This window comes from Tupaia chinensis, unplaced genomic scaffold (genome assembly GCF_000334495.1).
Source record: "Tupaia chinensis unplaced genomic scaffold, TupChi_1.0 Scaffold000054_1, whole genome shotgun sequence".
Taxonomy (NCBI): domain Eukaryota; kingdom Metazoa; phylum Chordata; class Mammalia; order Scandentia; family Tupaiidae; genus Tupaia; species Tupaia belangeri.
In genome coordinates this window covers 7,644,732-7,669,467 of record NW_006159512.1, presented here as the reverse complement: position 1 = coordinate 7,669,467, position 24,736 = coordinate 7,644,732, and the positions used below count along the sequence as shown (strand labels likewise).

Here is a 24,736-nt window from a genome sequence, read left to right as displayed (position 1 = left end):
GAGAAACAGAGAGGAAAAAGGAGAAAGTACCAAAAAAAACAACCCTTTTTTTTTTTTTTTTAATTGCTAGAGGGTGCATGCACTCACCAAAGAGAGAAACAGAGAGGAAAAAGGAGAAAGTACCCCCAAAGGAGCGTGGTTCTACCATGATCCATTTCCCTCCATTTCTTCCTGCTTTTGGGATTTTGAGCACACATGTACATTCACTCAGTGTGTCTTTAAAGCTGCCAGGGACAGGATTTGAACCATGCAGTCAACCACATGGAGTCTCACTCCCTTAATCACTAAGCAATGGGGCTGCCCTAGAGACCTTATGTTAAGGACAGCCTCTCTACTCTCACTTTTGGAAAGTGAACATAGGATAATGGCCAGGTTCAGGACGCTGAGAAACCACAGGTGACACACCCAATTCTCAAAGCATTTCCTATAGAGTTGATTTTAAGTCTTGTCTGGCCTCGAGTCCTACCTGGTGCCAAAAAAATAAAGTGACTCATGCTCAAAAATAACAATAGTTACCTTAATAACACACCAGTGCACAGTTAATCCTTTGCACCACCTCCTACCTAATCTCATTTTAGCAAAATATTAGACACAGAGGAGGTAAATAATGAAACACTGAATAAATAAAGCCAGGCTGTTAACCACATCCTAAGAATGGTAGTGAACAGCTACATTTACGGAATGCTCACCTAGTCCAAGATCCAGCCACGCTCTTTATGGGTACTATGTCGCATGGCCCTACGTGTATTATCTCCATGTTACAGATGAAGAAACTTAAGGTTAGAGAGGCTGAGATACAGTAGGTCTCCTTTTCTGAGGGATATACATTCCCCTTACCCCCGTTGATGCTTAAACATAGACAGATATGTCATGACTTTTCTGACGACCCAATATACAATGTTTTCTCCGATCTGATCATCAAGGCTACTGATAGGTGGGATCATATACAGCATGGATACTCTGGACCAAGGGATGGTTTGTGTGATAAGCAGGATGGAGCAGGACAGATAAGACTTCACCACGCTATTCAGCACTGCACATAATTTAAGACTCAGGAACTGTCTCTAGAATTTTTTTTTTTTTGAGAGGTTTTCGCTATAGGGCGCGTGCACTCGCCAGACAGACAGACAGAGACAAAGAGACAGAAAGCGAGAAATCACCCCTCATGGGAGATGGTCACGCCGCAATCCCTTCTCCTCCATTCTCTCTGGATCTTGGGCACGCACGCACACGGCGTGAGTTTTAAGCCACCGGGTCTGGGACGCGAACCGTGGTCGACTACATGGGAGTCCAGCGACATAGCCATTACGCTAACTGCTGGTTCCCTTTTTCTAGAATTTTCATTTCATGTTTTTAGACCGAGGTTAGCTATGGGTAACTCAAACTACAGAAAAGCTGAATCTGGACTGTGAAGACTGCTACACGAAGGTGGTCCTCGAACCTGCAACATCAGCACCACCTAGAAGTTTGTTCAAAGGGCAGAATCTCAACCCCATTCCAGACCTCTTGAATCCGGATCTGCACCTGAGCTGGAACAGCAGGTGATTCCGAAGCACGGTCAACTTTGAGAAGTGCTGGTAAGATACTTTCCTTGCTGACTCAGGAGAAGGACCTGCCCTTGCGTTCTGGACCTTGGGAGTTTTTGCACATTCCCACTGTTACGCTTCCTTCATGAATGGTGAAAAGTCCCACACTGGTCTCTCTTCCCAAACTCACTTTGCATTTGCTGGCCTGCACTGCACCGTGAAACCTTCCAGGTGCACTCGGCTGCGGGGTTCAGCACCAGCACGCCATCACTCGGCTCGCGAGCTTATTCATTGGTTCACATGTGCAGGGGTGGGGCTGAAAAGTAAAACGACTCATTGCAGAGGAGGTGAACATAAAGTATCACTCACAAATCAAACTATTTCAGTCCAATTAAATTACTAGCAGTCTAGAAGATGGGATGAGCTCCTCCTCACCCCAACAACCAACAGGTCCTCCAGTAAGTGTATATTTTCATGAACTATAATCTGGCCAAGCACTAGCATCCTAGGCCAGTCTAGGAACCACGCACTTAGAAGGAACAAGGGGTGCACGACTGAGACCCAGCAGATGCTAGCCCGGGAGCCTCAGTGCTCCCCATGTGCTGTCCGGGGAAGATATAGTCAAGATGTTTGCTCGCAGCTGTGCCTTAGCCTACCAGCGGCAGGGGCCACGTGTCTGATGACCGTTTCCACAGTAACTGATGACAGGATATATTGGAAACCACTTGAAGTTCACCAACTACCTCCTGCAAAGGCTCTTGGCCTCCCTGCACTGCCAAGGGAAGACTGCCTTCTTCATCCGGCACCGTGGGGAGAGGGGCAGGACGTGAAGACACTGATGTTTGCAAACTATGCCACTCGCAGACTGCAACTCATGCATTCATTTTCTCCAGGTTGACCTTACCAGGCCAGGCTCAGGGCCGAGCCTGTGACACACATGAGCTGATATAATAATCAAAATGCCCAGGAAGGTGCTCAACGTGCCAACTTGAACCCATTTTTCAGGTCAGCTGAGTATCTGCAAGCTTAAGTGCTCTCTGCCCAAGATCAGACATCTAGCAAATGTTTGAGCCATGGATATAAACATGACCACCGAATACTAACCCTAAAAGAAAAATTGGGGCTGGCAGATGGCATGGTGGTTAAGGTGCTGGACTCCCACATAGCCAACTATGGTTCAAGTCCTGGACCTGGTTACTTCCTTTCTCTCTCTCTCTCTGGTCAACTTGAAAAGTCACAATAATAATAATAAATAAAGTTAAAAAGTAGATAAAATAATTCTTTTAAAAAAGAGAGAGAGAAATTCTTCAGATCCAGAACCTTCTGCTTGGTGTCTATCTACCCCAAGGTTACCTGGAAAAACTAGAGTATTTGCCTTAGGGGGGTCTCGAAAGCAACTTCATGTTATTTCACAGATCCTTAAGCCTCACTGTGCATCTACCTAGGACACACTCTAAAATCTGTCCCTTCCAGTGACTCCAGGGCAGCAGGGCCTCATAGTCAAGGCAGTGACAAATGACAGACCTAGGCTCACAGCCCGGTTGTGAACGCAGGGAAGGGGAGTCCTTTCTTCAGTACCTTTCTACTCTACTCCCCAATCCCAGACTTTTCTCTTCTTCCACAGTGCTCAGAAAAGCGTCTCCACTTTTATGCCTCTCTCTGAAGCCTGCTGAGTAGAACTTAGAGTCCCTTTGTGTGTGTGTGTGTGTGTGTGTGTGTGTGTGTGTGTTAGTTTTTTTTTTCTTTCATTTTCTTTTTTATACATTCAATCCCATTATTATTTGGCTTACAAAATGGATATTTCAACAGGTGAACATCTCTCCCTAGTACAGTTGACAAAACTACAAAATATCTTCAACAGATAATACCACATTTCTTTGTACCATTAATGCTTTGCCTCCCTATTTTAATTCTAAATGTCCTTCCTCAGACCCTCCTCTTCAATACATAGAGTCCTTAACAGCAGGCTGTTTGCTCAGAGCCAGGAATGGGCTCACCCCGGTCACAAAGGCAGATATCAAACCTACCTTCCACCCACCACCCTAGGGAGATCAGAATCTGAACTCCCTGCCAGTTCGTTCCCTGGAGTCCCCAGGCTTATGTTCGCCCTGCTACAATTCCACTTCATCATGCGTGCTTCTTTCAAAAAATCATATCCACTGAAAGCTACCTGGTAGACAAGCACCACAACAACCTAGGACAAAACTGACAGCTCTGTCACCCAACTGGGTCCCTCCACTGCAAGAGACTTAATACAATCTATTTTTTTTCTTCTTCTTTTTTTTTTTTTTTTGCTATGGTGTGTACAAACTCTCACTGGACAGAGACAGAAAAAGAGAGAGAGAAGAAAAGTGAGAAAGCACCTCTCAACAGGGATAGCCACACTGCAATCCTTTCTCCTCAATTTTCCTCTTCGGATTTTGAGCACGCATGCACAAGCACCCAGCATATTTTTTAAGCCACCAGGCCCAGAACTCAAACCAGGCAGTCGGCCATGTAGGATCCAGACATCTTAACCACCACGCCACCTAGCTGGCCCAATAATCTGTCTTCTAAAGTAGGGTTTGAGGTAGAAAAGTCCAAGAGGGTGTTCAAAAACTTCATGGAAAATGCAGATGATGAAAACACTATGCATGGATGTCGAACATTATTTTTTAAGCCATCAGGCCCAGAACTCAAACCAGGCAGTCGGCCATGTAGGATCCAGACATCTTAACCACCACGCCACCTAGCTGGCCCAATAATCTGTCTTCTAAAGTAGGGTTTGAGGTAGAAAAGTCCAAGAGGGTGTTCAAAAACTTCATGGAAAATGCAGATGATGAAAACACTATGCATGGATGTCGAACATTTTTTACACCAAAGTAAACTCACCCTTGAATTCCATTTTTCCAAAAAAAATTTTGAAGTCCCCTTGTATGCACATAAACTCCAACTGATCTGCTGTAGTAATCATCAAAGCATTTTGTTCCAATATACTTTCTGAACACTCCTTTCTTAGCTGACAAGATCCTTTCTCCCCACCTCACAGAGCAACACCAGGCTGAAAACAAACCAGCCTCGCATTGCTAAAATACCAAATAGCAAAAGTCAGAGTTCATCCGCTGCTCTCCTTTCTCACTTGTTTCTAGTCTCCTTGGTCCATTTTGCCCCTCATTAGCCACGTGGTTTAATATAAACCATTTAAAATTCTCTGTATTGCTTATCACTATGCTGGGGCTAATAAATCCAAACCCTTACTTCCCAACGTAAAAAAACCGAGAGGCCGACAAACTCTTAGCAAACATCAAGCCCTCCACAGGGGAGGGGATACTGTACATTAAGGAAATAAAACGAGAGCTCCGATAGGAGCTGCCAGGTATTAATGCAAAGCAATAAAACAGGGAAAGGCCCAACAGCAACGTTTTATGGAGACAAAGCAAGAACTTCTCCCAAGGAGTGGAGGAGTCCAAGAACTGAGCTTCTAATCTAATAAATCAAAGGGGAAAAAACAAACCATTAACAAAGCACAGCGGATGTATCTCAGAAGACAGCCACAGGGAAAAACAGAAAGAGCTTAAGGGTCACCTGGAGTGTTGGATTAAAAGTCCACTGTCGAATACCGCAAAGCGGTGTGCATCTTATTTATTAGCACTGTCAAGAAGGATTTATGGAGTACTTCCCACTGGGCCCTGGGCTGGCTGTTGGGGTGTGCAGGGAACTCAGAGAATGTCCCCAGACCCAGAGGTAGCAGCCCCATGGCCACAGGGGTTGGGAGGCTGAGTGAGGGCAGAACTGAGGACCTAGGCAGATGGCAAGAAGCCCAGAGAACCTGCATGCGTGCCCATGATCCCGAGAAGGAGGATGGAGGAAAAGGGATTGCGGCATGGCCATCCCCCCTGGGGGGTGATTTCTCACTTTCTGTCTCTCTGTCTCTCTCTGTCTCTGGCGAGCACACGCGCCCTATAGCAAAAACCTCTCAAAAAAAAAAAAAAAAAAAAAAAAAATCACAGTCTGGGGACTAGCAGTTAAAAGGACCAAAAGGGGTTAAAAGACAGGATCGGAGAAAATTTAAAATGGATCACCTCTCTCTTCTCACTGCTGGAAAGAGTATTAAACAAAAGTAACACTTTCCTCCAACCACCTACTACAGGTTGAGCATCCCTAATCCAAAATCCAAAATGCTCCAAAATTCAAAACATTTTGACAAGACACCACAAGTGGAAGAATTCCATATGACCTCTCGTAGTCAAACCGTTGTAATTGAAGAATTCCATATATGACCTCATATGACCTCTCGTAGTCAAACCGTTGTAATAGGGGTCAGGCGGTGGCACCCTTGTAACACATCTAGAACCACCTGGGAAGAGTCCTAGGTCCTTACCCTGAAAGTCCCCGGAGTATGTTGGGTACCGCATGTGTGCCCCAGATCAGATCCAGGCTGGCTGAGACTGGGGTGGGATGCATGGGAAAGTATGGGGACCCAATTGAGGGTACTTGTCCCTCTGTCTTCTCATTCTCACTCTCTCTCAGAAGAAATAAATGAATAAACTAAAAAATAAAAATGTGGGACCAGCAGTTAGCGTAATGGCTATGTCGCTGAATTCCCATGTAGCCGACCGCAGTTCGAGTCCCTGACCCAGTGGCTTAAACTCATGCCGGACATGTGTGCGTGCGTGCCCAAGATCCCGAGAGGAGAATGGAGGAGAAGGGACTGTGGCGTGGCCATCCCCCCTGGGGGGTGATTTCTCATTTTCTGTCTCTCTGTCTCTCTCTGTCTTTCTGGCGAGCACACACGCCCTGTAGCAAAAAAACTCTCCAATAAATAAATTAATAAATAAAATAAAAATGCTGCAATACAAAACTATTGTATAAAATGACTTTCAAGTCATATATATGAGGTGTCTATGAATCAAATAAGTGTTATGTTTAGACTTGGGTCTTACCCTGAAACAATTCATTATGTATATGCAAAATATTCCAAGATAAAAATTAAAAAAAACCCTCTGAAATCCAAAACTCTTCTAATCCCAAGCATTTCAAATAAGGGATACTGAACCTGTGTATTAAAAGGTTCTGAAGAAAAACCCTTAACAATGGTATCAGCTGCAAAAGACTATTAAAATCAATGGCTAATTCAAGTGTCCCAGCTCTTTGAACTGAATCCTCCCCACATTTGCTTGAGTGGGCTCTCTCGGAAATCATTAAGAGTTGCACAAATAACCAAGACCCCTTCCCGACAAGTCAGATAACCCAGACGTGAAATTTGCTGGAAACTTCAATGAAAAGAGTCTTTTAAGGGGCGTTTCCATTAAAAGCATCTTTGAAGGCTTGGCCCTCCGGTGAACCCCACAGTGGATTATTCCGGTCACGAGGCATGAACACTACTCCCATCCTTCATGGATGCGTCCCTTTGTTCTGCCTTTTTACTGGCTTGACGTTAAGCCCACCCTGACAGTTTATGATTCTCCTAAAATCTAGTCACTCCTCATCCTATCTGCCTCTTTCCCCTAATGGCTGGCAATAGATAGAGCCTTTAAAACCAAATACACAGGGGAGTGGAGAAGCTTATATCTGCCCCCAGCACACACCAGGAAGGAGAACAACGCCAGTGGTGGCGACTGTTATTAAGACAACAGGTGCAGCCCAAGGGCCCTGGAGCTATAGGAAAGAACAAGAAGGGATAGGAGAATGGATCTGGAAGAGGCTCAACAGCGGCACATCAGAGCAGAGCAGGCCTGGGCCGCAGAGCGAGCCTGGGCGGCAGAGCGAGCCTGGGCAGGGGCCACACGTGCTCTTGTCTCGGATGTAGGCAGCTTGCACAGGAGCAGCCGGGTGATCAGGCTGGTTACCATATGGCCCTCCTCTTCCCCATCCCATCTCACCCACTCTTATGGTTTGTCCCCAGAAAGGTTCATGGTTTAGAATCAGTCTTAGTGGGTGGTGATCAGCTGTCCTCCAAAAGTTCATGTGTTGGAACTTGGTTATATCATGAAGGTCTTCATGAAAAACGTAATCCCTTCATGGTGTTCCAGTGTGGGGCCTTTAGGGGTGATAAAGTCATTAGGGTGAGGCCTCACAGTTGGTATGTCATAAATTCCTAAATGTCCTAAAATTCCTAACTCTTACTACTTCAGAATGTGAAGTATTTGGAGAGAGTCTCCAACTATTGGGTCACTGGAAAAGTCACAATGCATTTTTGCATAGAAAAACATAGAAAATTGGAACCAGCAGGTGGCATAGTTGTTGAGGTACTGGACTCCCACATAGTCAATCTCGGTTCAAGTCTCCAACCTGGTAGCTTGAAACTCACACCAGGCATATGTGTGTGTGCGTGCGTGCCCAAAAATCTCAAGAGAAGAATGGAGGAGAAGGGATTATGGCATGGCCAACCCCCCTGGGGGGTGATTTCTCGCTTTCTATCTCTGTCTCTCCAATGAGCACACACTCCCTATAGCAAAAAAAATTTCTATCATAAAAAGAAGAACATAGAAAAAATACATTGTGACTTTTCTGACAACCCAATATATAAGGAGAGGGAATGAGGCAGGCAGAGGTCACATGAATACAGACCAGAACAAGGAGAAGCTTGTGAACAGCTGGTCTGCCCCACCTCCTGCCCTCCACTATGTTGTAGTCTCACTGGAAGTCGGATCCTAGACCCTGGACCTCCAAACTGTGAGCTGAATAAGTCTCTAATTCTTTATAGATCACTCACTGCCCAGTATTTGCTACTACAGCAAAAACAGACTAAGATACCCATCATCCCAAATCCAGGTCCTCAGAAAGAGTGGGAGAAAGAAGACAAGTGTAGGTAGGAAAGGTTAATGAAGGCCAAGAGACTGCAGTCCCTCATAGAAAAACCCAGAACTCAGTTGAAGAAGGAACCTCCAAAAGAAACTATCTGTAGAGAAAATTGAATATGGGACCAGCAATTGGTGTAATGGCTATGTTGCTGGACTCCCATGTAGTCAACTGCGGTTCGAGTCCCGGACCCAGTGTCTTAAACTCACGCCGGGCACGTGTGTGTGCGTGCCCAAGATCCTGAGAGGAGAATGGAGGAGAAGGGATTGCAGCGTGGTCATCCCCCCTGGAGGGTGATTTCTCACTTTCTATCTCTCTGTCTCTCTCTGTCTTTCTGGCGAGCGGACGCGCCCTATAGCAAAAACCTCTTCAAAAAAAAAAAAGAGAGGAAATTGAATATGAACTTTGTTTTTTTAAAAAGAATTATTTATTTAACTTTGTCTTTTTTTTTTTTTAATTTACTACAAGGCACATGTGCTAACTAGAGAGAGAAGGCAAGTGAGAAAGCAAGCCACCAGGTCTGGGATTCAAACCACCATCAGCCCTGTGGGAGTCCAGCCTCTTAACCACCACGCCCCCTGCTGGCCCCTGAATCTTGTTTTTAATACGCAAGATACTCAAGAAGTCCTGAAAACATCAAAGGAGTTAAATGACATATTAGTTTGCTGGGACTAGTTTAACAACATGCCACAGCCAAGGTGGCCTTAGCAACAGAAGCTCATTGTCTCAGTACCGGAGGCAGGAAGGCCGAAGTCAAGGTGTCTGAGATCAGGGGTTGGTTTCTCCTGAGGCTTCTCCTTGGCTTGCAGATGGTCACCCATGAGTGTCCTCACACAACCTTTCCCCTGTGTGTACATGCCTGCTGTTACTCGGTACACCCAAATTTCCTCTTCCTATGAGAATCCCAGTCAGATTGGACTAGGGCCCACCCTAACAACCTCATTATAACTTAGTCACCTCTTTAAAGACCCTGCCACCAAATATACCCCATTCTAAGGTGGTAGGAGTGAAGGCTTCAACATATGAAATTTAAGAGAATATAACTCAGTCTGTAACAAAAAATATTAATAATACCTGTCCCTTAATAGATACCACCTTTAGGGCCAGTGAGTGGCGTGGTTGTTAAGGTGCTAGATCTCATATGGATAAGTGTATGGTTCAAGTCCCAAATCCAGGAGCTTGAAAAACACACCAGGTATGTGTGCTCAAATTTCCAGGAGGGGAGTGAAAAAGGAAGGATTGCAGTGTGGCCATCTGCCCTTGGAGGTGATTTCTCACCTTCCCCCTCTCTCTCTCTCTGTCTCTCTCTGCTGAGCATATGCACCTTATGGCAAAAACCTAAAAAAAAGAACATATCACCTTTTAAATGACAATCAGGGCCAGGCAGTGACACAGCAGAAACAACTAAATCCACATAAGAGGACCCCAGGTTCATGCCCCAAAGTCCCCTTGTACGCACTGGGCATGCATATGAATGCCTGTGATCCGCGGTGGCTCAGACTGGGATGCGTGACAGGGGGAGAACCCTGTTACAGGTGCTGGTCTCTTTCTTTCATGAAAGAAAGAAAGAAGTAAGCTTTAAAACCTAAAACTTAGGGCCAGCAGGCAGTTGGATCCCACATAGCTGACCATGGTTTGAGTCCCAGACCCATTGGCTTGAAATTCACATCCAGTGTGTCCAAAAATCCAAAAAAAAAAAGAATGGAGGAGAAGGGATTGCAGCATGACCATGCACGCTAGGGAGTGATTTCTCACTTCCTCTCTCTGGCAAGTGCACGTGCCCTGTAGCAAAAACCTAGGGGAAAGAGAGAGAGAGAGAGAACATTTCACTTCATTTCATGTAAATTTCGAAGTAACTTAAATAAATAAATAGGATTGGCTTCACAGTACAGCTCCTACATGGCTAACCCCATTTCAATTCCCAGCCTGAGTCTTGAAAAACATGTCAGGTGTGTGTGCATACGTGCCCAAAATCATGATGGGGTAGAGAAATAGAGGAGACAGGATTGTGGTGAGACCACACCCAGTGAGGGGGAACTCTTTCTCTCTTCTCTCTCCCTGGCAAGCATCCATGCTCTTTGACAATTTTTTTAAAAAAAGAAAAAGAAATGTAAGACAATCGTATGCTACCAGGTGCCAAATATCCACCAGAGGTCCCGCAAGGCAAGTATTCTCACTCACAAGTCCCAGATCAAGGCTCCAAGTGGCACAGGGTTACGAGGTGGCTAAATTACCCACCACCATAGTCCTCAGCCCACAGGGCATCAAGCAGACTCTCTCCTCACCTCCAGAGGTAAGGCTTTTCTTGGCTGTTAAATTCTTGAAGACCCCTCAGTTCCAGGATCCTCAGAACCTGCCATAAAACAGCCTATAAACTCTCTCCAGGACTTTGTGACAGGAACCAATGTAACATTTTTTCTTTTATCTTCCTTAAAAATAAAAAGATTGGGGGGATTAGTCAGAGTTAATCTCTTAATGGAGACTTCATTTTCTGGTACCCAAATAAGAAAAATGTTAATAAATCAAAGAGTGAGGGGTGGCTCCGCAGACTTAATCGGCCCTGCTGGAATGGCCCTGCACCATTATTTACTGACAGGATTACCAGATGTGAGCATGCACTGGGTCCCCCGGACTTGAAATAATGGGCCATGTGTTTCCGAATGTAATTTGAAGCCATTGTTAATACAATAATCCAGTGCAAATATCGGAGCGGATGTGCAGATACTGCTGCCAATACTGCTGAACAGGGACTAGCCTTCAATGAGGCCTAATCAAAACAACAGTATTGGGACCAGCAGGTGGTATAATGGTTATGTTGTTGTACTTCCACATAGTTGACTGCGGTTCAAATCCCAGACCCGGCAGCTTCAAATTCACGCCAAGCGTGTGTGTGTGTGTGTGTGTGTGTGTGTGTGTGTGTATTCCCAAAATCCCAACAGGAGAATGGAAGAATGGAGGAGAAGGGATGGGCATGACCATACCCCTTGGGGAGATGATTTCTCACTTTCTGTCTCTCTGGCGAGCACACGTGCCCTCAGTGAAAATCTCTTTTAAAAAAAGGTATTAAATATGCAAATATTAGGGTCAGCCCCGTAGCACAATGGGTAAGTGCTATGCATAGGGAGTTGGATCCCACATGCCAGTCCCAGTGACTTGAAAAACATAACAGGCATGTGTGTGCATGCCCAAAATCCCAAGGGGAGAGAGAGATGGAGGAGAAGGAATTGTACCATGACTATTCCCCAAGGGGGGATGCTTTCTCTTCCCCCTCTCCCTCTGTCTCCCTTAGGTCAGCTTGCACATTCTCTAGCAAAATCAATAACAAAAAAAAAAGCACTCTGAGGGCACATCTGTGTGCATACTCAAAATCCGGATGGGATGGAGAAATGGAAGGAAAGGACCCCAGTGTGACCACGCTCCATTAGGGGGTGCTTTCTCTCTGTCTGGCAGGTACACATGACCTCTAACAACTTTTTAAAAAGTAAACACTAAAACAATTAAACCAACTATTTCCCATTAATTTTTTATTTGATAAAAGAGAAAAAAAGGAGCCCTTCCTTAGCTTTCCAGAAAATCTGAGGTTCTAAGAATGAACTTTCTACTGCAGTAATAACTCATTAATTCAACATATCTCCCCCTCACATGCACACACACACAAGGGGAAAAAAATCAAATTCAGGAACTGAACAGTGGTAAGAAGTAAATGTTTAAAATTATGTGTCTCTCTCCTCATGTTTTTCTATTATTTACTCAAGAGTTAGGAGAATTCAACTCGAAAAAGTACAGAGTTCTTTTCGAGCCAAGGGCTTAAGGTACTCACTATTTATAGAGCCACTCTTTGGGCTGCACGGGAAGCTTCTGCTCTCTTCACCTCCCACGTCCACCAGGAACTCCACACCAGAGAAAGGATCTTGTTTTCTACTACACCATTCTGGATATGGGTTAGCTCGGGATATCATTTATTTTTTTAAGAGATTTTTGCTATAGGGTGCGTGCACTCACCAGAGAGACAGAGAGAGACAGGCAGAAAGCCAGAAATCACTCCCCAGGGTGGATGGCCACTCCACAGTCCTTTCTTCTCCATTCTCCTCCCAGGATTTTTGGCATGCACACACAAGCACCCATGGTGAGTTTTAAACTGCTGAGCTCAGGACTTGAACTGTGGTCGACTAGACGGGAGTCCAGCAACCTAACCGTTACGTCATCTGCTGGTCCCAGGATATAAATTGTAAATGGTATAATCAGTTAGAAAGACAGAGGCAGGGACTTCCCTGGATGCCAGAAAGGCAAGGACTTCCCTGGAGCAAATCCAGGGACAGGCCTTTATTCGTCATGTGGCCTTGGATAAGTTATTGAAATTCTCTAAGCCTCAATGACCTCCTCTGTAAAATGGTGTAAAAATGAAATCTTCATATGAGGATACTTCAAAAACTTCATGGAAAAATGAAATATATGTTTACTTTGATACCAAAAAAAGTTTGAAATCCATGCATAGTTTTTTTTCCATAATAGGCATGCAAGGTGCTTAAAGTACTTAATAAGCACTCAATAAACAGCAGCTATTGCTTTTTATTAGTGCTAATATATGCATTGATTACAACATGAAGTATAAAACTACATTGTTGGGGCTGACAGGTGGCGTGGTGATTGAGGTGCTGGACTCCCACATGGTCGACCATGGTTCAAGTCCTGGATCTGGTGGCTTGCTTTCTCCATCTCTCTCTCTCTCTCTCTCTCTCTCTCTGCCTCTCTCTGGTCAAACAGAAGAATAATAATCAATAAATAATTATTTTTTTAAAAAACAACACTACATTGTTTAACCACCATGAGAAATCACCTCATACCCATTAGAACTGCAAATATAAAAAAAAGGGGAGATGGGATCAGAAAATAATAAGTGTTGGCAAGGAACTGAAAAAAACAGAACCTTTGTGCACTGTTGGTAAGAATATAAAATGTATTGCAGCATTATTCACAATTGCCAAGACATGGAACCAACCTAAATGTCCACAAACTGATGAATGGATTGGAAAAGTGTGGCATATATACTCTATGGAATACTACTCAGCCATAAAAAAAATAACAAGACCCTGGCATTTGATAGAAAGTGGTCAGATATGGAGGATCTATTGCTGAGTGAAGTAAGCCAGGCTATGAAAGAAAGATATTGTATGTATCCACTCAATATATACCAACTATCCACACTCTATGGTAGACAGCAAAATATTAGAAGACATAAAAGCAGTGAAGGTACTTAATAAGAATAAGACAGTGTGGAATGGGGGGGGTGAGGAGAAGAGGATAGAGGAAGATAGCAAGAGAACAATAGAGAGGCAGGACGTTAGTGAGAAACAGATATGGCTTATTAACTGTTGATGACATATATAGTATTCTCAACTGGATTGGTCTGAGAAGTATTTCATGATGGGTAAAGTCTTTTTATACAAGCAAAATGAGAAACAGTGATTGTTTAAAAAAATAATTGGAATAGTAATAATAATGACTGGGAAAAACAATGAAAAGATATTGAATGATGAAGTGGGGAGATTAATGTCTCTGTATTGACTGACATGCATGGCATTCCCTTTTGAAAAAGCAATGTAATACAGTGTAAAGTTATATGCAATCCAATGTAATATAAACAAGATTATGATGATAATGACAAAATATATAAATAATTTTTTTTAAAAAATAATATAAAATGGCACAGTCACTGGAAAACAGTATGGCGGTTCCTCAAAAAAAATGTTACCATACAATCCAGCAACCCCACTTGTGGGTCTATATCCCAAGAATGGAAAGCAGGGTCGTGGAGAGACAGTTGCACACCTATATTCAGAGTTACATTATTCACAACAACCAAGATCTGGAAACAACACAAATGTCCTCTGACTGATGGATAAACAAAAAAATGTGGTATACACATACAGTCGATTACTCAGCCTTTAAAAGTAAGGAGTCCTGAGGCCATCAGGTGGCATGGTGGTTAAGGTGCTAGACTCCCACATGGCTGACCACCATTTAAGTCCCAGATCCAGCAGCTTGAACTCACAGCAGGCATATGTGCTGGGTGTGTGTGTGTGCCTGCCCAAAATCTCAGGAGGAGAATGGAAGAGAAGGGTTTGTGGTGTGGCTATCCCCTCTGGGAGATGTTTGTGTGTATGTGTGTGTGTGTGTGTGTGTGTGTTTTAAGGTTTTTGTTATAGGTGTATTTTGCATACACTTACTGGAGAGAGAAAAACAGAGAGACAGAAAGAGGGAAAGTAAAAAATCACTCCCCAAGGAGGATGGCCACACCGCAATCCCTTCTCCTTCATTCTCCTCTTGAGAATTTGGGCACACACACACACACACACACACACACACACACACATCCAGCATGATTTTCAAGCCACCGGGTCTGGGACTCAAACTGCAGTTGACCATGTGGAAGTCCAGTACTTTAACCACTATGCCACCAGCTAGTCCCAGGGAGGGGGAAGGGAGACAGGGGACAGATTTCTAACTTTCCCTCTCACTGTCTCTCTCTGTCTCTCTGGTAAATGCACATGCCCTATGGCAAAAACTTTAAGAAAGAAATGTAAAGGATCCTGTCCCATATTACAACATGGATAATCCTTAAGGACACACACTAAGCAAAATAAGCCACTCACAGAAAAAGAAATTCTGCATGCTTCCACTCATAGGAGCTATGTACAGCAGTCAAGCCCTTAGAAAGTTAAACTGGTGCTTGCCAGGACAGAGAAGAATGGGGAGTTAGTGTTCAGTGGGTACGGAGACTCTGTTCTACAAGACAAAAACGTTCTGGAGATCTGCTGCACAGCATGGGAATATGCTTAGCAATACTGAGTGACACATTTAAAAATGGTTAAAATACTAAATTTTATGTTGTTATTTTAACCACAATTAAAAATTGTTTAAGTTATTGGCAAAAATGTATCCACAGACACACACAAATCTTCATTGTTAAATATTTTTCCTTTCTTCATTTATCCTGTCCTTCTTAGAAACCTGGGTGCCCAGGGTTGACTCACATTGGGAAGCTCCCCTGCTAAGCAGAAAACACCACCCCAGAGCAGATTGTCTAGGGCCAGCTCATAGCACAATAGTTAAGGGAGCCAGATACCCACATGGTCAACTGTGGTTCAAATCCCAGCCCCACAGGCTTGAAAACTTGTTGGGGGGGCCAGCAGGTGGCATGGTAGTTAAGACACTGGACTCCCACTTGGCCAACCATGGTTCGAATCCCAAACCTAGCATCTTGCTTTCTCATTTCCCTCTCTCCCTTCTTCCCTCTCTCTCTATGTTGAGCGTATGTGCCCTAAAACAAATTAAAAAATAATCTTGGGTTGTCAGTAAAATCATGACACATATTTGCATAGAAAACACAGAAAAATACCTCATGATTTTCCTGACAACCTAATAATAATAATAAATAAAATTAAATAAATAATTTTTTTTAAAAAATCAAAAAAACGTTGGGCTTGTGTGTGAGTGCACCCAAAATCCTGACATGATGGAGAAATGGAGGAAAAGGAATTGTAATGTGGCCATGCCCCATTTGGGAATATTTTCTCTCTTTCTGGTGATAGCAAGTACCTCTGGCAAAAAAAAAAAAAAAAAAAAAACACGGAACAGGTTGTAAGAAATGGTTTAGCACCAGATTTCTCTATACACGATTGGAGAAGCCATCTCCTTTCTGGCCACACCCCATTCCTCCAAATCCCAGGATCAGGGGCTCTCTGCACCAGACCCCAGGTGGGTCTGGTATCCCAGAAGGTGAAGAAACTGATCAGGGAATTGATCATCTATTCCATGAAATCCTGGAAGAAAACTTTCCAAAACTAGAGAGGCATTCAAATATCCAGACCCAAGAAATACAAAGGACTCCACATAGAATCAACCCAAGAAGATCTTCTCCAAGGCACATCACAGCCAGAGTGACCAAAACCACAGACAGAGATAAGATACTAAAACTGGCAAGAGAAAAATGCCAAGTTACTTCCAAGGGATTTCCCATAAGGCTAACATCGGACCTCTCATCAGAAACAATGCAAACAAGGAAAGAATGGAAAAATACATTCAAAAGGTTACATGAAAAACAATTTCAACCAAAAATACTGTATCCAGCAAGATTATCTTTCATGTGGGAAGAAAAGATAAAAAAAAAAAATTCTCAGATAAACAAAACCTGAAAGAATTTACCAACATCAGACCAGCTCTTCAAGAAGTTCCGAAAGGAGTGCTATATCAGGAAAACTAAAGACAGAGAAATAAGAGAACAAAAAGTGACCAAGAGAAAGGCCAACTTAATGGTAGGAACAAGTTCTGAAATATCAATAATAATGTTGAATGTTAACGAAAAGGTCAGACCACAGTAACATTGCAAATTCAGCAAAAGAGATTACACGAGACTGAACTGGTGAAATACAATTCTACGCCTTTTTTCTAAAATATTACTGATTTTCTTCTATCCTTTGTCTTCCAGATTTAAGGATTTTCATTTTCTTTTGAGTTGTTGGGTTCAGCAATTTGTTAAAGATTTTTTTAATTGAAACATAAACTTTTCTCCCTTCCTGACTCCTTTGCAACTGGAAAATATTTGTGAGCATTCTTATTTTGTGGCAAAATGGTTATTTGCTTAAGTTCAATAATATAATAGTATCTGTTGCCTTGCATCAAAAATTGAATTCTTGTGGGGCTTTGTGCAAATAACAGACCAAATTGAGATTAACCTATTTTTTTTTTCCAAATAAGTTAGTTTATACCTCTCTCTAGTAAAAGGGAATGGAGAGAGAGGGGGAAAAAATTGTTTCAGAAGAAAAGTATAGTGCACTTGTCACTGGATTCTAGCTTTGTCCATGTAGGTCAATAAAATGTGAAAAAAAAAAAGTTTAGTATGAAAGGGAGGGGGGGGTGGAGGACAGCACTAGATTCTAGCTTTGTCCATACTTTCAGATCTTTTGTAGGTCAATAAAATGTGAAAAAAAAAAGTTTAGTATGAAAGGGAGGGGGGGGATGGAGGAAAGAAAAAGCAGGTAAAAGTATGCAAAAAATGAGAAACTTTACTGATGATGATGCATATAGTAATATCCTTGTCTTGATTGACATGCATGGTTTTCGTGTTGGAAAAAAATGTATATTGTAAAGACATGATAAAATGTAAATTAAAATAAGCAAACAAAAACAAAACCTAAAAAAAAAAAAGAAAAATGAAATGGTTTAGTACCACGTTTCTCTATACAAGATGGGGAGAAGCCGACCCCTCTGTGGCCACGACCCATTTCCCGAATCCCCAGGACCAGGGGCTCTCTACACCAGACCTGGGGTGGCAGGGTGCACCCACCACACATGTAGGGGTACTTTCTGTGGAAATTATTTCAAAGGTGAATACTACGTTTTTCTAAATGCTTCTAGTCACAGCTAGCTCCCGCTCCCCGCACAGTGATTATTCTGAATCCACAGTGACTTACAGAACCATGACGCCTACCAGACTGTGCAGAGACCCGGTGGAGCTCGGCGTCGGGAATCGGCTGCTAACAAGAGGATCAAGAACTGGAGGAGTTTTGCGAAGTTCACTTTAACAGGAATGTTCTGACTTAGAATAGATTCAATTGTACTGCTTTGAGACAAAATTCTTCCCCTGGGAAACTGCCTCCAACTCACTTGTCACATCCTCAGGAGTGGAGACCCTATTTTTCATTTCTTTTTTTTTCTTTTCTTTTTTTGGAGAGGGTTTTGCTATAGGGCGTGTGCGCTCGCCAGACAGAGACAGAGAGACAGAAAGCGAGAAATCACCCCCCAGGGGGGAAGGCCACGCCACAATCCTTTCTCCTCCATTCTCCTCTCGGGATCCTGGGCACGCACACACATGCGCCCGGTGTGAGTTTAAGCTACCGGGTCCGGGACTCGAACCATGATCGACTACATGGGAGTCCAGCAACATAGCCATTTACGCAACAGCTGGTCCCCCTATTTTTCATTTCTGAAGTGTTATCACTGAGCCATCAGAATGAGAGCAGTGACAAGGAACATCAGTGCACAACGTGATGGCTTCTCGGGGTGCAGGCTCAGTCCTGTGGTGCAGGCTTCAGTCCTGTATCTTCCTGGCATCTAGGCCCAGGGGACCCCCTAGGAGATCTGGGGGAATCGGGCCACTCAGTCACTCAGTCTATTGTCCCAAGTCCCATCCCATTCCTGTGGATGAGCCAGGAAGCGAGTTCACACACCCACGGCCATCGCTGCACCTGGAATACCGCAGGGAGGTCACGCCCAGGGACGAGGTGCTTCATGCGGGACTGCCCCCTGAGACCTTGAACGTGTCTTTCTACATGCAAGTCCCACTGGTCCTTCCTTTCCTCCCAATGAGAGGCATTTTTAAATATCAGCCTGAGCCTGAGCTGAGGGCAGAGAAGGACAGGGCAGGAGGGAACTTCTATGGTTCCCCATACCCTCTGGCCTTTGAACCGCACCTCCAGGGGCCAGGGGCACAGTGTGAAAAGCTGCAGTCTGCAAGGCCAACCTGCATGGGAGAGCTCCCAGCTCATGCCCAGAGATCTTTCGGAGTGGACCAGGCACACGCGTGCCCATGACCTGGGGCTGGCTGAGGCTGAGATGGTTCACAGTGGCAAGATCCTATTTGGGATGCTTGTCTCTCTTTCATAAAGAAACTTGGGACCAGCAGAGGGTGTAATGGCTAAGGCACTGGACTCCCACCTGGTCAAACATGGTTCATGCCCTGGACCCGATGGCTTGAAAATCACACATGCATATACACGCATGCAAGCCCCAAGTCCCGAGAGGAGAATGGAGAAGGGACTATAGCATGGCCATCCCCCTGAGAGGTCACATCTCTCACTTTCCCTCCCTCCCTCTCTCTCTCTGTCTCCCCAGTGAGCACACATGCCATGCAGGAAATAGCAAAAACTAAAAAGAAAGGAAGAAAGCAGAGAAATAGCAAAAACTAAAAAGAAAGGAAGAAAAAGGAACCTTAAAAAAAAAAAAAAAAAAAAACTCCTCCATTCTAAGCCTAAAGCCTGCTCTCTTAACATATTTCCCATGTAATTAAGTAATGCCTTCACCATTTCTAAGCCATTTGACACATATGTGTGTACCTTATCTCCGGTTCACGGATCACAAGTTAGCATGTCCGCCCGACTGACCAGGGTAGCCCCGGCATTCCCCACCTCCATGTGCTCTGGAGAAGCAATGACAGGTGCACCTCAGAAATACCTCTATTACAGACCCAAGGAAATAGCCCGAGGCCTACCTGGTTCCAGGCAAAAACACTCTCTTCCACATCCATCATCTGATAAGAAAGCAATAAAGATCTTGGCGTATTGCTGGATACCAGCTCCAAAGTGAACGCGTGGACCAGAGGCGCCCACGTGGACCAGAGGCTCCCGCGTGGACATGAATGATCTGGCTATTTGTGTAGCCAGCAAGCCATGGAGCCGGAGCGTGGCGCAACAATTAGTCTCGTTTCACTTTCTGATTTTTTCTCTGGTCAAGGAAACCTGGCTCAGCTGGTGGCCAGAAACATAGTTACAGGCAAGTGTGCATATCATTTCAACCCCAGATTTTCCCAGTGACATCCTAAATTCTTGTTAAAATCTTAATCAGCTCAACAGACGCTGTGCCCCGTGGTGGCAGCTCTGGGGTTCATCTTGCTCTAGAAGAATAGATCAATAGCCTAAAGTGTAATTTTTAAAAAGGAGCCCCAGTTTCTATTTATTCGGGGGAGGGCCAGTAAGTGGCATAGTGATTAAGGGCACTGGATTCCCACGTGGTGGACTGCAGTTCAAGTCCCAGACTTGGGATTTGCTTTCTCACGTTCCCTTTTTTTCTCTCTCTCTGTCTGGTCATATTCAAAAATAATAATAACAAATGGAATTAAATAAATAAATGATTCCTTTTTAAAAAAAAATTTACTCGATTTAGTCAACAGTAATATTTATTGAGTTCTTACTTTGGAGCAGGCATTGGGGTAGGTGCCAGAGATACCCAGAGAGGGAGGAGAAGATAAAGATTCTGGCCTCAGGGGGCCAGCAGATGCGTAATGGTTATATCGCTGGATTCCCATGTAGTCAGCTATGGTTCGAGTCCTGGACCCAGAGGCTTAAACTCATGCCAGACGTGTGTGCATGCATGCCCAAGATCCCAAAAGAATGGAGGAGAAGGGATTGTGGCATGGCCATTCCGCCTTGGGGGAGTGATTCCTTGCTTCCTGTCTGTCTTTCTCCGTCTTTCGGGCAAGTGCACATGCCCTATAGAAAGAAAAAAAAAAAAAAACTCTCTAAAATAAAAGGGAAACAAAAAGATTCTGGCCTCAGGAGGCTTCTCTTCTGGTTGTGGGAGGTGAGGAAGGAAAAGGAAAGGAAAGGAAGAAGGTCTGGGAAAAAGTAAAGCATGGAGAGGTATTAAGAGGGGATTACTTAGACTGGATGGCCTAGGAAGGTGTTTCTGAGGAGGTAACATATGAGCTGAGACTGATGGAGATCGGGCAGCCTTGGAAAGAAGAGCTTTCTTTCAGGAAGGGCAAAGGCCCTGAGGCAGCACGCAGGGCTGCAGGTGTAGGGGCAGGTCATAAGGGCGAGCAGGGGCTGGTCTGGAAAAGCCCCGCAAACCCTGGTAAATGGTGTGACTGTCATCCTAAGTGCAAGAGGGAGCATGGGAGCATTTAAGGAGACTAAGGTAAGCTGCTTTTCCTTTTTTAAAATAGCATTCAGGCCCAGCCAGGTGACAGTTCCTGGCACACAGGTTTGCAGTGTTGGAAACTACATGGCTGACCGTGGGTTCGGATCCTTGGGTGGGCCTGAAACAAATCCTGGGCACACAGATGCCTGTGGAGCAGGAGGACGGGGAAAGAGGGTCACACTGTGATGAGATCCTGCCAAGGGAGTTTTCTCTATCTCACACACACACACACACACACACACACACACACACGCTCTCTCCCCTCGCTTGTATGTAGACACTCGATCATTTTTAAAAAGCCACACTCATCTATTTTGAAAAAAATAGATTATAGAGGGGGGAAATCCTTTATTGTGTGTGTTTTTTTCTTTTCTTTTAGAGAGATTTTTGCAATAGGGTGCATGCAGTCACTGGAGAGACAGAGACAGGAAGCGAGAAATCACCCCCCAGGAGGATGGCCATGCCACAATCCCTTCTCCTCCATTCTCCTCTCAGGATTTTGGGAATGCACGCACACACGTCCAGCGTGAGAGTTAAGCCGCCAGGTCCAGGACTCAAACTGCAGTTGACTACATGGGAGTCTGGCGACATAACCAAAACACCATCTGCTGGTCCCTATTTCACTCACATGCTATTGCTAAATGCTGACCTCAGTCACACTCTTGGAAAACTCTAGATCAAATGAGGTGGGCTAAATAGTCCAGGACTCTCCCTGATGGCCATGAAGGGGAATATCTGGGAAAATCTATCAGGATGTTCATTTAATATGTACCAAGGGAGGGATACTTGCAGAAAGCATAGCACCCTCCTGGAGCTCAACAGGCCCACAGAAATATTTTAGATAGATGAGTAAAGGGTTAAGTATATTGTCCCCAACAAGCTCCATGCTGGCAGACAGCAAACAAGGTCACAGCCCTGCCAGCACCAGACCCGCTCCGCAGTAGGGCTCTCCACGAGGGAGAGAACTGAGTGAAATGACACAAAATGGCAGCCAAGACCCAAACCGTCCTGTGATTTTTTTTTTCTTTGAACAATGGTCAATATTCTTTTACTCCTCAAATCGTACCTTCGAGTTTCGGAAACAGGTCAAGAATATGCACTCCTAAGATCTAAACATGGTCCCTGTAGACCCAACACGTGTACTAAGACGTGCCACATTGACTTTTCCTTAAATGTCAGTTCTGTGAGGAATCCATCCACTCTTTTCAAAGAGTAAGAGTCCTTTGTTGCCTAATCCAATTAGAAAGTTAGTTGAATGCTGCCCCAGAACTTTCTCAGCTGAGGTGAGGAAGACTCCCAGGCAAGGGCTATCGGAGCACCGGATAAAGAGCTCGTACGAGCTACAAGCACAAGCTTCATGTGTGTTTACGCGCCTACTTCCTGAAAACGCTGCAGAAGGCACGATTTGGTCTAAGGCAGGCTGTCACTGTAACATGATAGTAAAATGATGGAGAGGCGCCTGTGACCCTCAGCTCCCTCAAAATGTGGAAGGCTGCAGGTCTCTGCCTAAATAAGCCAAAAATGTGAAAAAGGTGCCAGTATTTTAAACACGCAAGAACATACACAATAAAAGACAAATAATCAAATGACCTATAACCCTTTACTCCACCCAGGAAGATTCACTTGTTCTTTTTTTTTTTTTTTTTTTTTGGGGGGGGGTTGTTGTGGTTGTTGTGTTTTGTTTTTAAAAAATAAGTATACACTATTCCATGTGCATTTTTTGAATTTTGTTTGTTTTTAATTAATTAATTTACATTCATTCACTGAGCTTTGTCACAGCATACAAAATGTGATTTCCCATTCGGAATTTACTGCACTGTGGCTTAATCATACACGTTATCGTCAAATAATTTTCCATTTCTAGTTTCTTATATATGTGTATATATATATTTCCCCCTATTTCTCACCCTCTGCCATTTCCCACCCTCCTCCCACACTACCTCAATTTTCCATTCTTTTTTCTCCCCACATTTTATTGATTCACAACATTTCTTAAATAATCTAACTATTTTCAATGGCAAGTTCAGCTGGTATATACACATCTGTGAATACTTGCCTGACTTTAGGTATAAAACTCTGTGTAGAATGAATATACTATAAGGTAGCGCACCCAGCTGATGCTATATAGCTTACTACAGTCATTAATTATGTATTTTTTACCATATTTTTTAATTTTAAGGAAAGCGGATTTAGCGTTAATAAATCAAAGAAATGCTAAGGAAATAGGTTTAAAACTTAAAGCCAGGAAACAGGTGGGGATTCTGTTCAAATAGTAGGTGCATGAACCTATCGGCAGCTCAAGACAAGACAAAGCCTAGAAGAAAACCAGCAATGGTTTAGTCAAAAGTCATAAAATTCTATTTCACCAGTTCAGTCTCATGCACTTAATCTATCTTCTGTTATGGTTCGAATTTCCAAATTAAATTCTGGGATATAATATTCAACTCCAGACGTGTCCCCACAATTAAGTTGGCCATTTTCTTAGTTTTTGAATGCTTATTTCTATGTAACTGTATTTAATTCTCCTGGTAGAGCACTCCTTGCAGAACTTCTTGGAGAGCTGAAAAATATGGAACGCTTCACAAATTTGCGTGTCATCCTTGCGCAGGGGCCATGCTAATCTTCCCTGTATCGTTCCAATTTTAGTATATGTACTGCCGAAGCGAGTACTCCATGTGCATTTTAATAGGATTCTCATTTTCTCTTTTTTATTTGCTATAGAACACGTACACTCACCAAAGGGAGAGAAAAAGGGAAAGTGAGAAAGCATCTTCCCCATCAGGGATGACACACCACGGTCATTTCTCCATTCTCCTCTTGGGATTTTGAGCATGCATGCACACATGCCTGGCTTGATTTTCCAGCCACCAAATCCAAGACTTAAACCATGTAGTCAGCCATGTGGGATCCAGCTGCCATAACCAGCCACCAGCTGGTTCAGATTCTTAATTTAATGGGGCCAGCAATGTCAATTCAACTGGCGAGCTGAGATGAACTGCTCTACCTCAGCCCAAACTCCTCACCTGTAAAATAAAGACAATGAGAACCTCTCTGAAGTTGTCTCCATAAACAAGATAGTGATTCTGAAGTACCCAGCATAGCATGTAGTCGGTATTCAGTAAGGGCAGTCACTGGAACTCTCTGGTAATTGTCAAGGGATCAGTAAGAATTTTTTCAAGAGAGATTTTTGCTATAGGGTACATGCACTCACCGGAGAGACAGACAGAGAGACAGGACCAGTAGATGGCATAGTGCTTATGCCACTGGACGCTGGGTGCATGCGCGTGCATGCCCAAAATCCTGAGAGGAGAATGGAAGAGAAGGGATTGTGGTGTGGCCATCCCTTCTGGAGAGTGATGTGATTTCTCACTTCCTGTCTGTCTCCACCAGTGTATGCACCCTATAGCAAAAATCTCTCTCAAAAAAAAAGACAGAGTGAGATAGAAAGTGGGAAGACCCCCACCCCCAACTGGGGCAACGGCCACACTGCATTCCCTTCTTCTTCATTCTCTTCTTGGAATTTTGGGCATGGGCACACACGTCCCTGGCATGAGTTTCAAGTCATGGGTCTGAGACTCAAACAGCAGTTGGCCACATGGGAGTCCAGTGACGTAATCATCATGCCATCTGCTGGTCCCACAAGCAAGAATTTCTGATGAAGTCGTGGGGTGGAGAAACTATTTGTAGGCAGACAGAAACTATAATCACACAAACCTATCTGTGCTTTTTTTTTT

At 44.0% G+C, this 24,736-nt stretch overlaps 1 protein-coding gene and 1 non-coding gene across 3 annotated transcripts in view; both read right to left on the bottom strand.

The window, feature by feature from the left end:
• The window catches only part of CHST11 (carbohydrate sulfotransferase 11), a 321,098-nt gene that overhangs the window by 255,664 nt on the left and 40,698 nt on the right, over positions 1 to 24,736 (bottom strand). The gene's annotated exons all lie outside the window — the stretch shown is intronic.
• Positions 23,566 to 23,672, bottom strand: LOC114009792 (U6 spliceosomal RNA). The gene has a single exon (XR_003551180.1). It is a non-coding gene; the product is annotated as a U6 spliceosomal RNA (small nuclear RNA).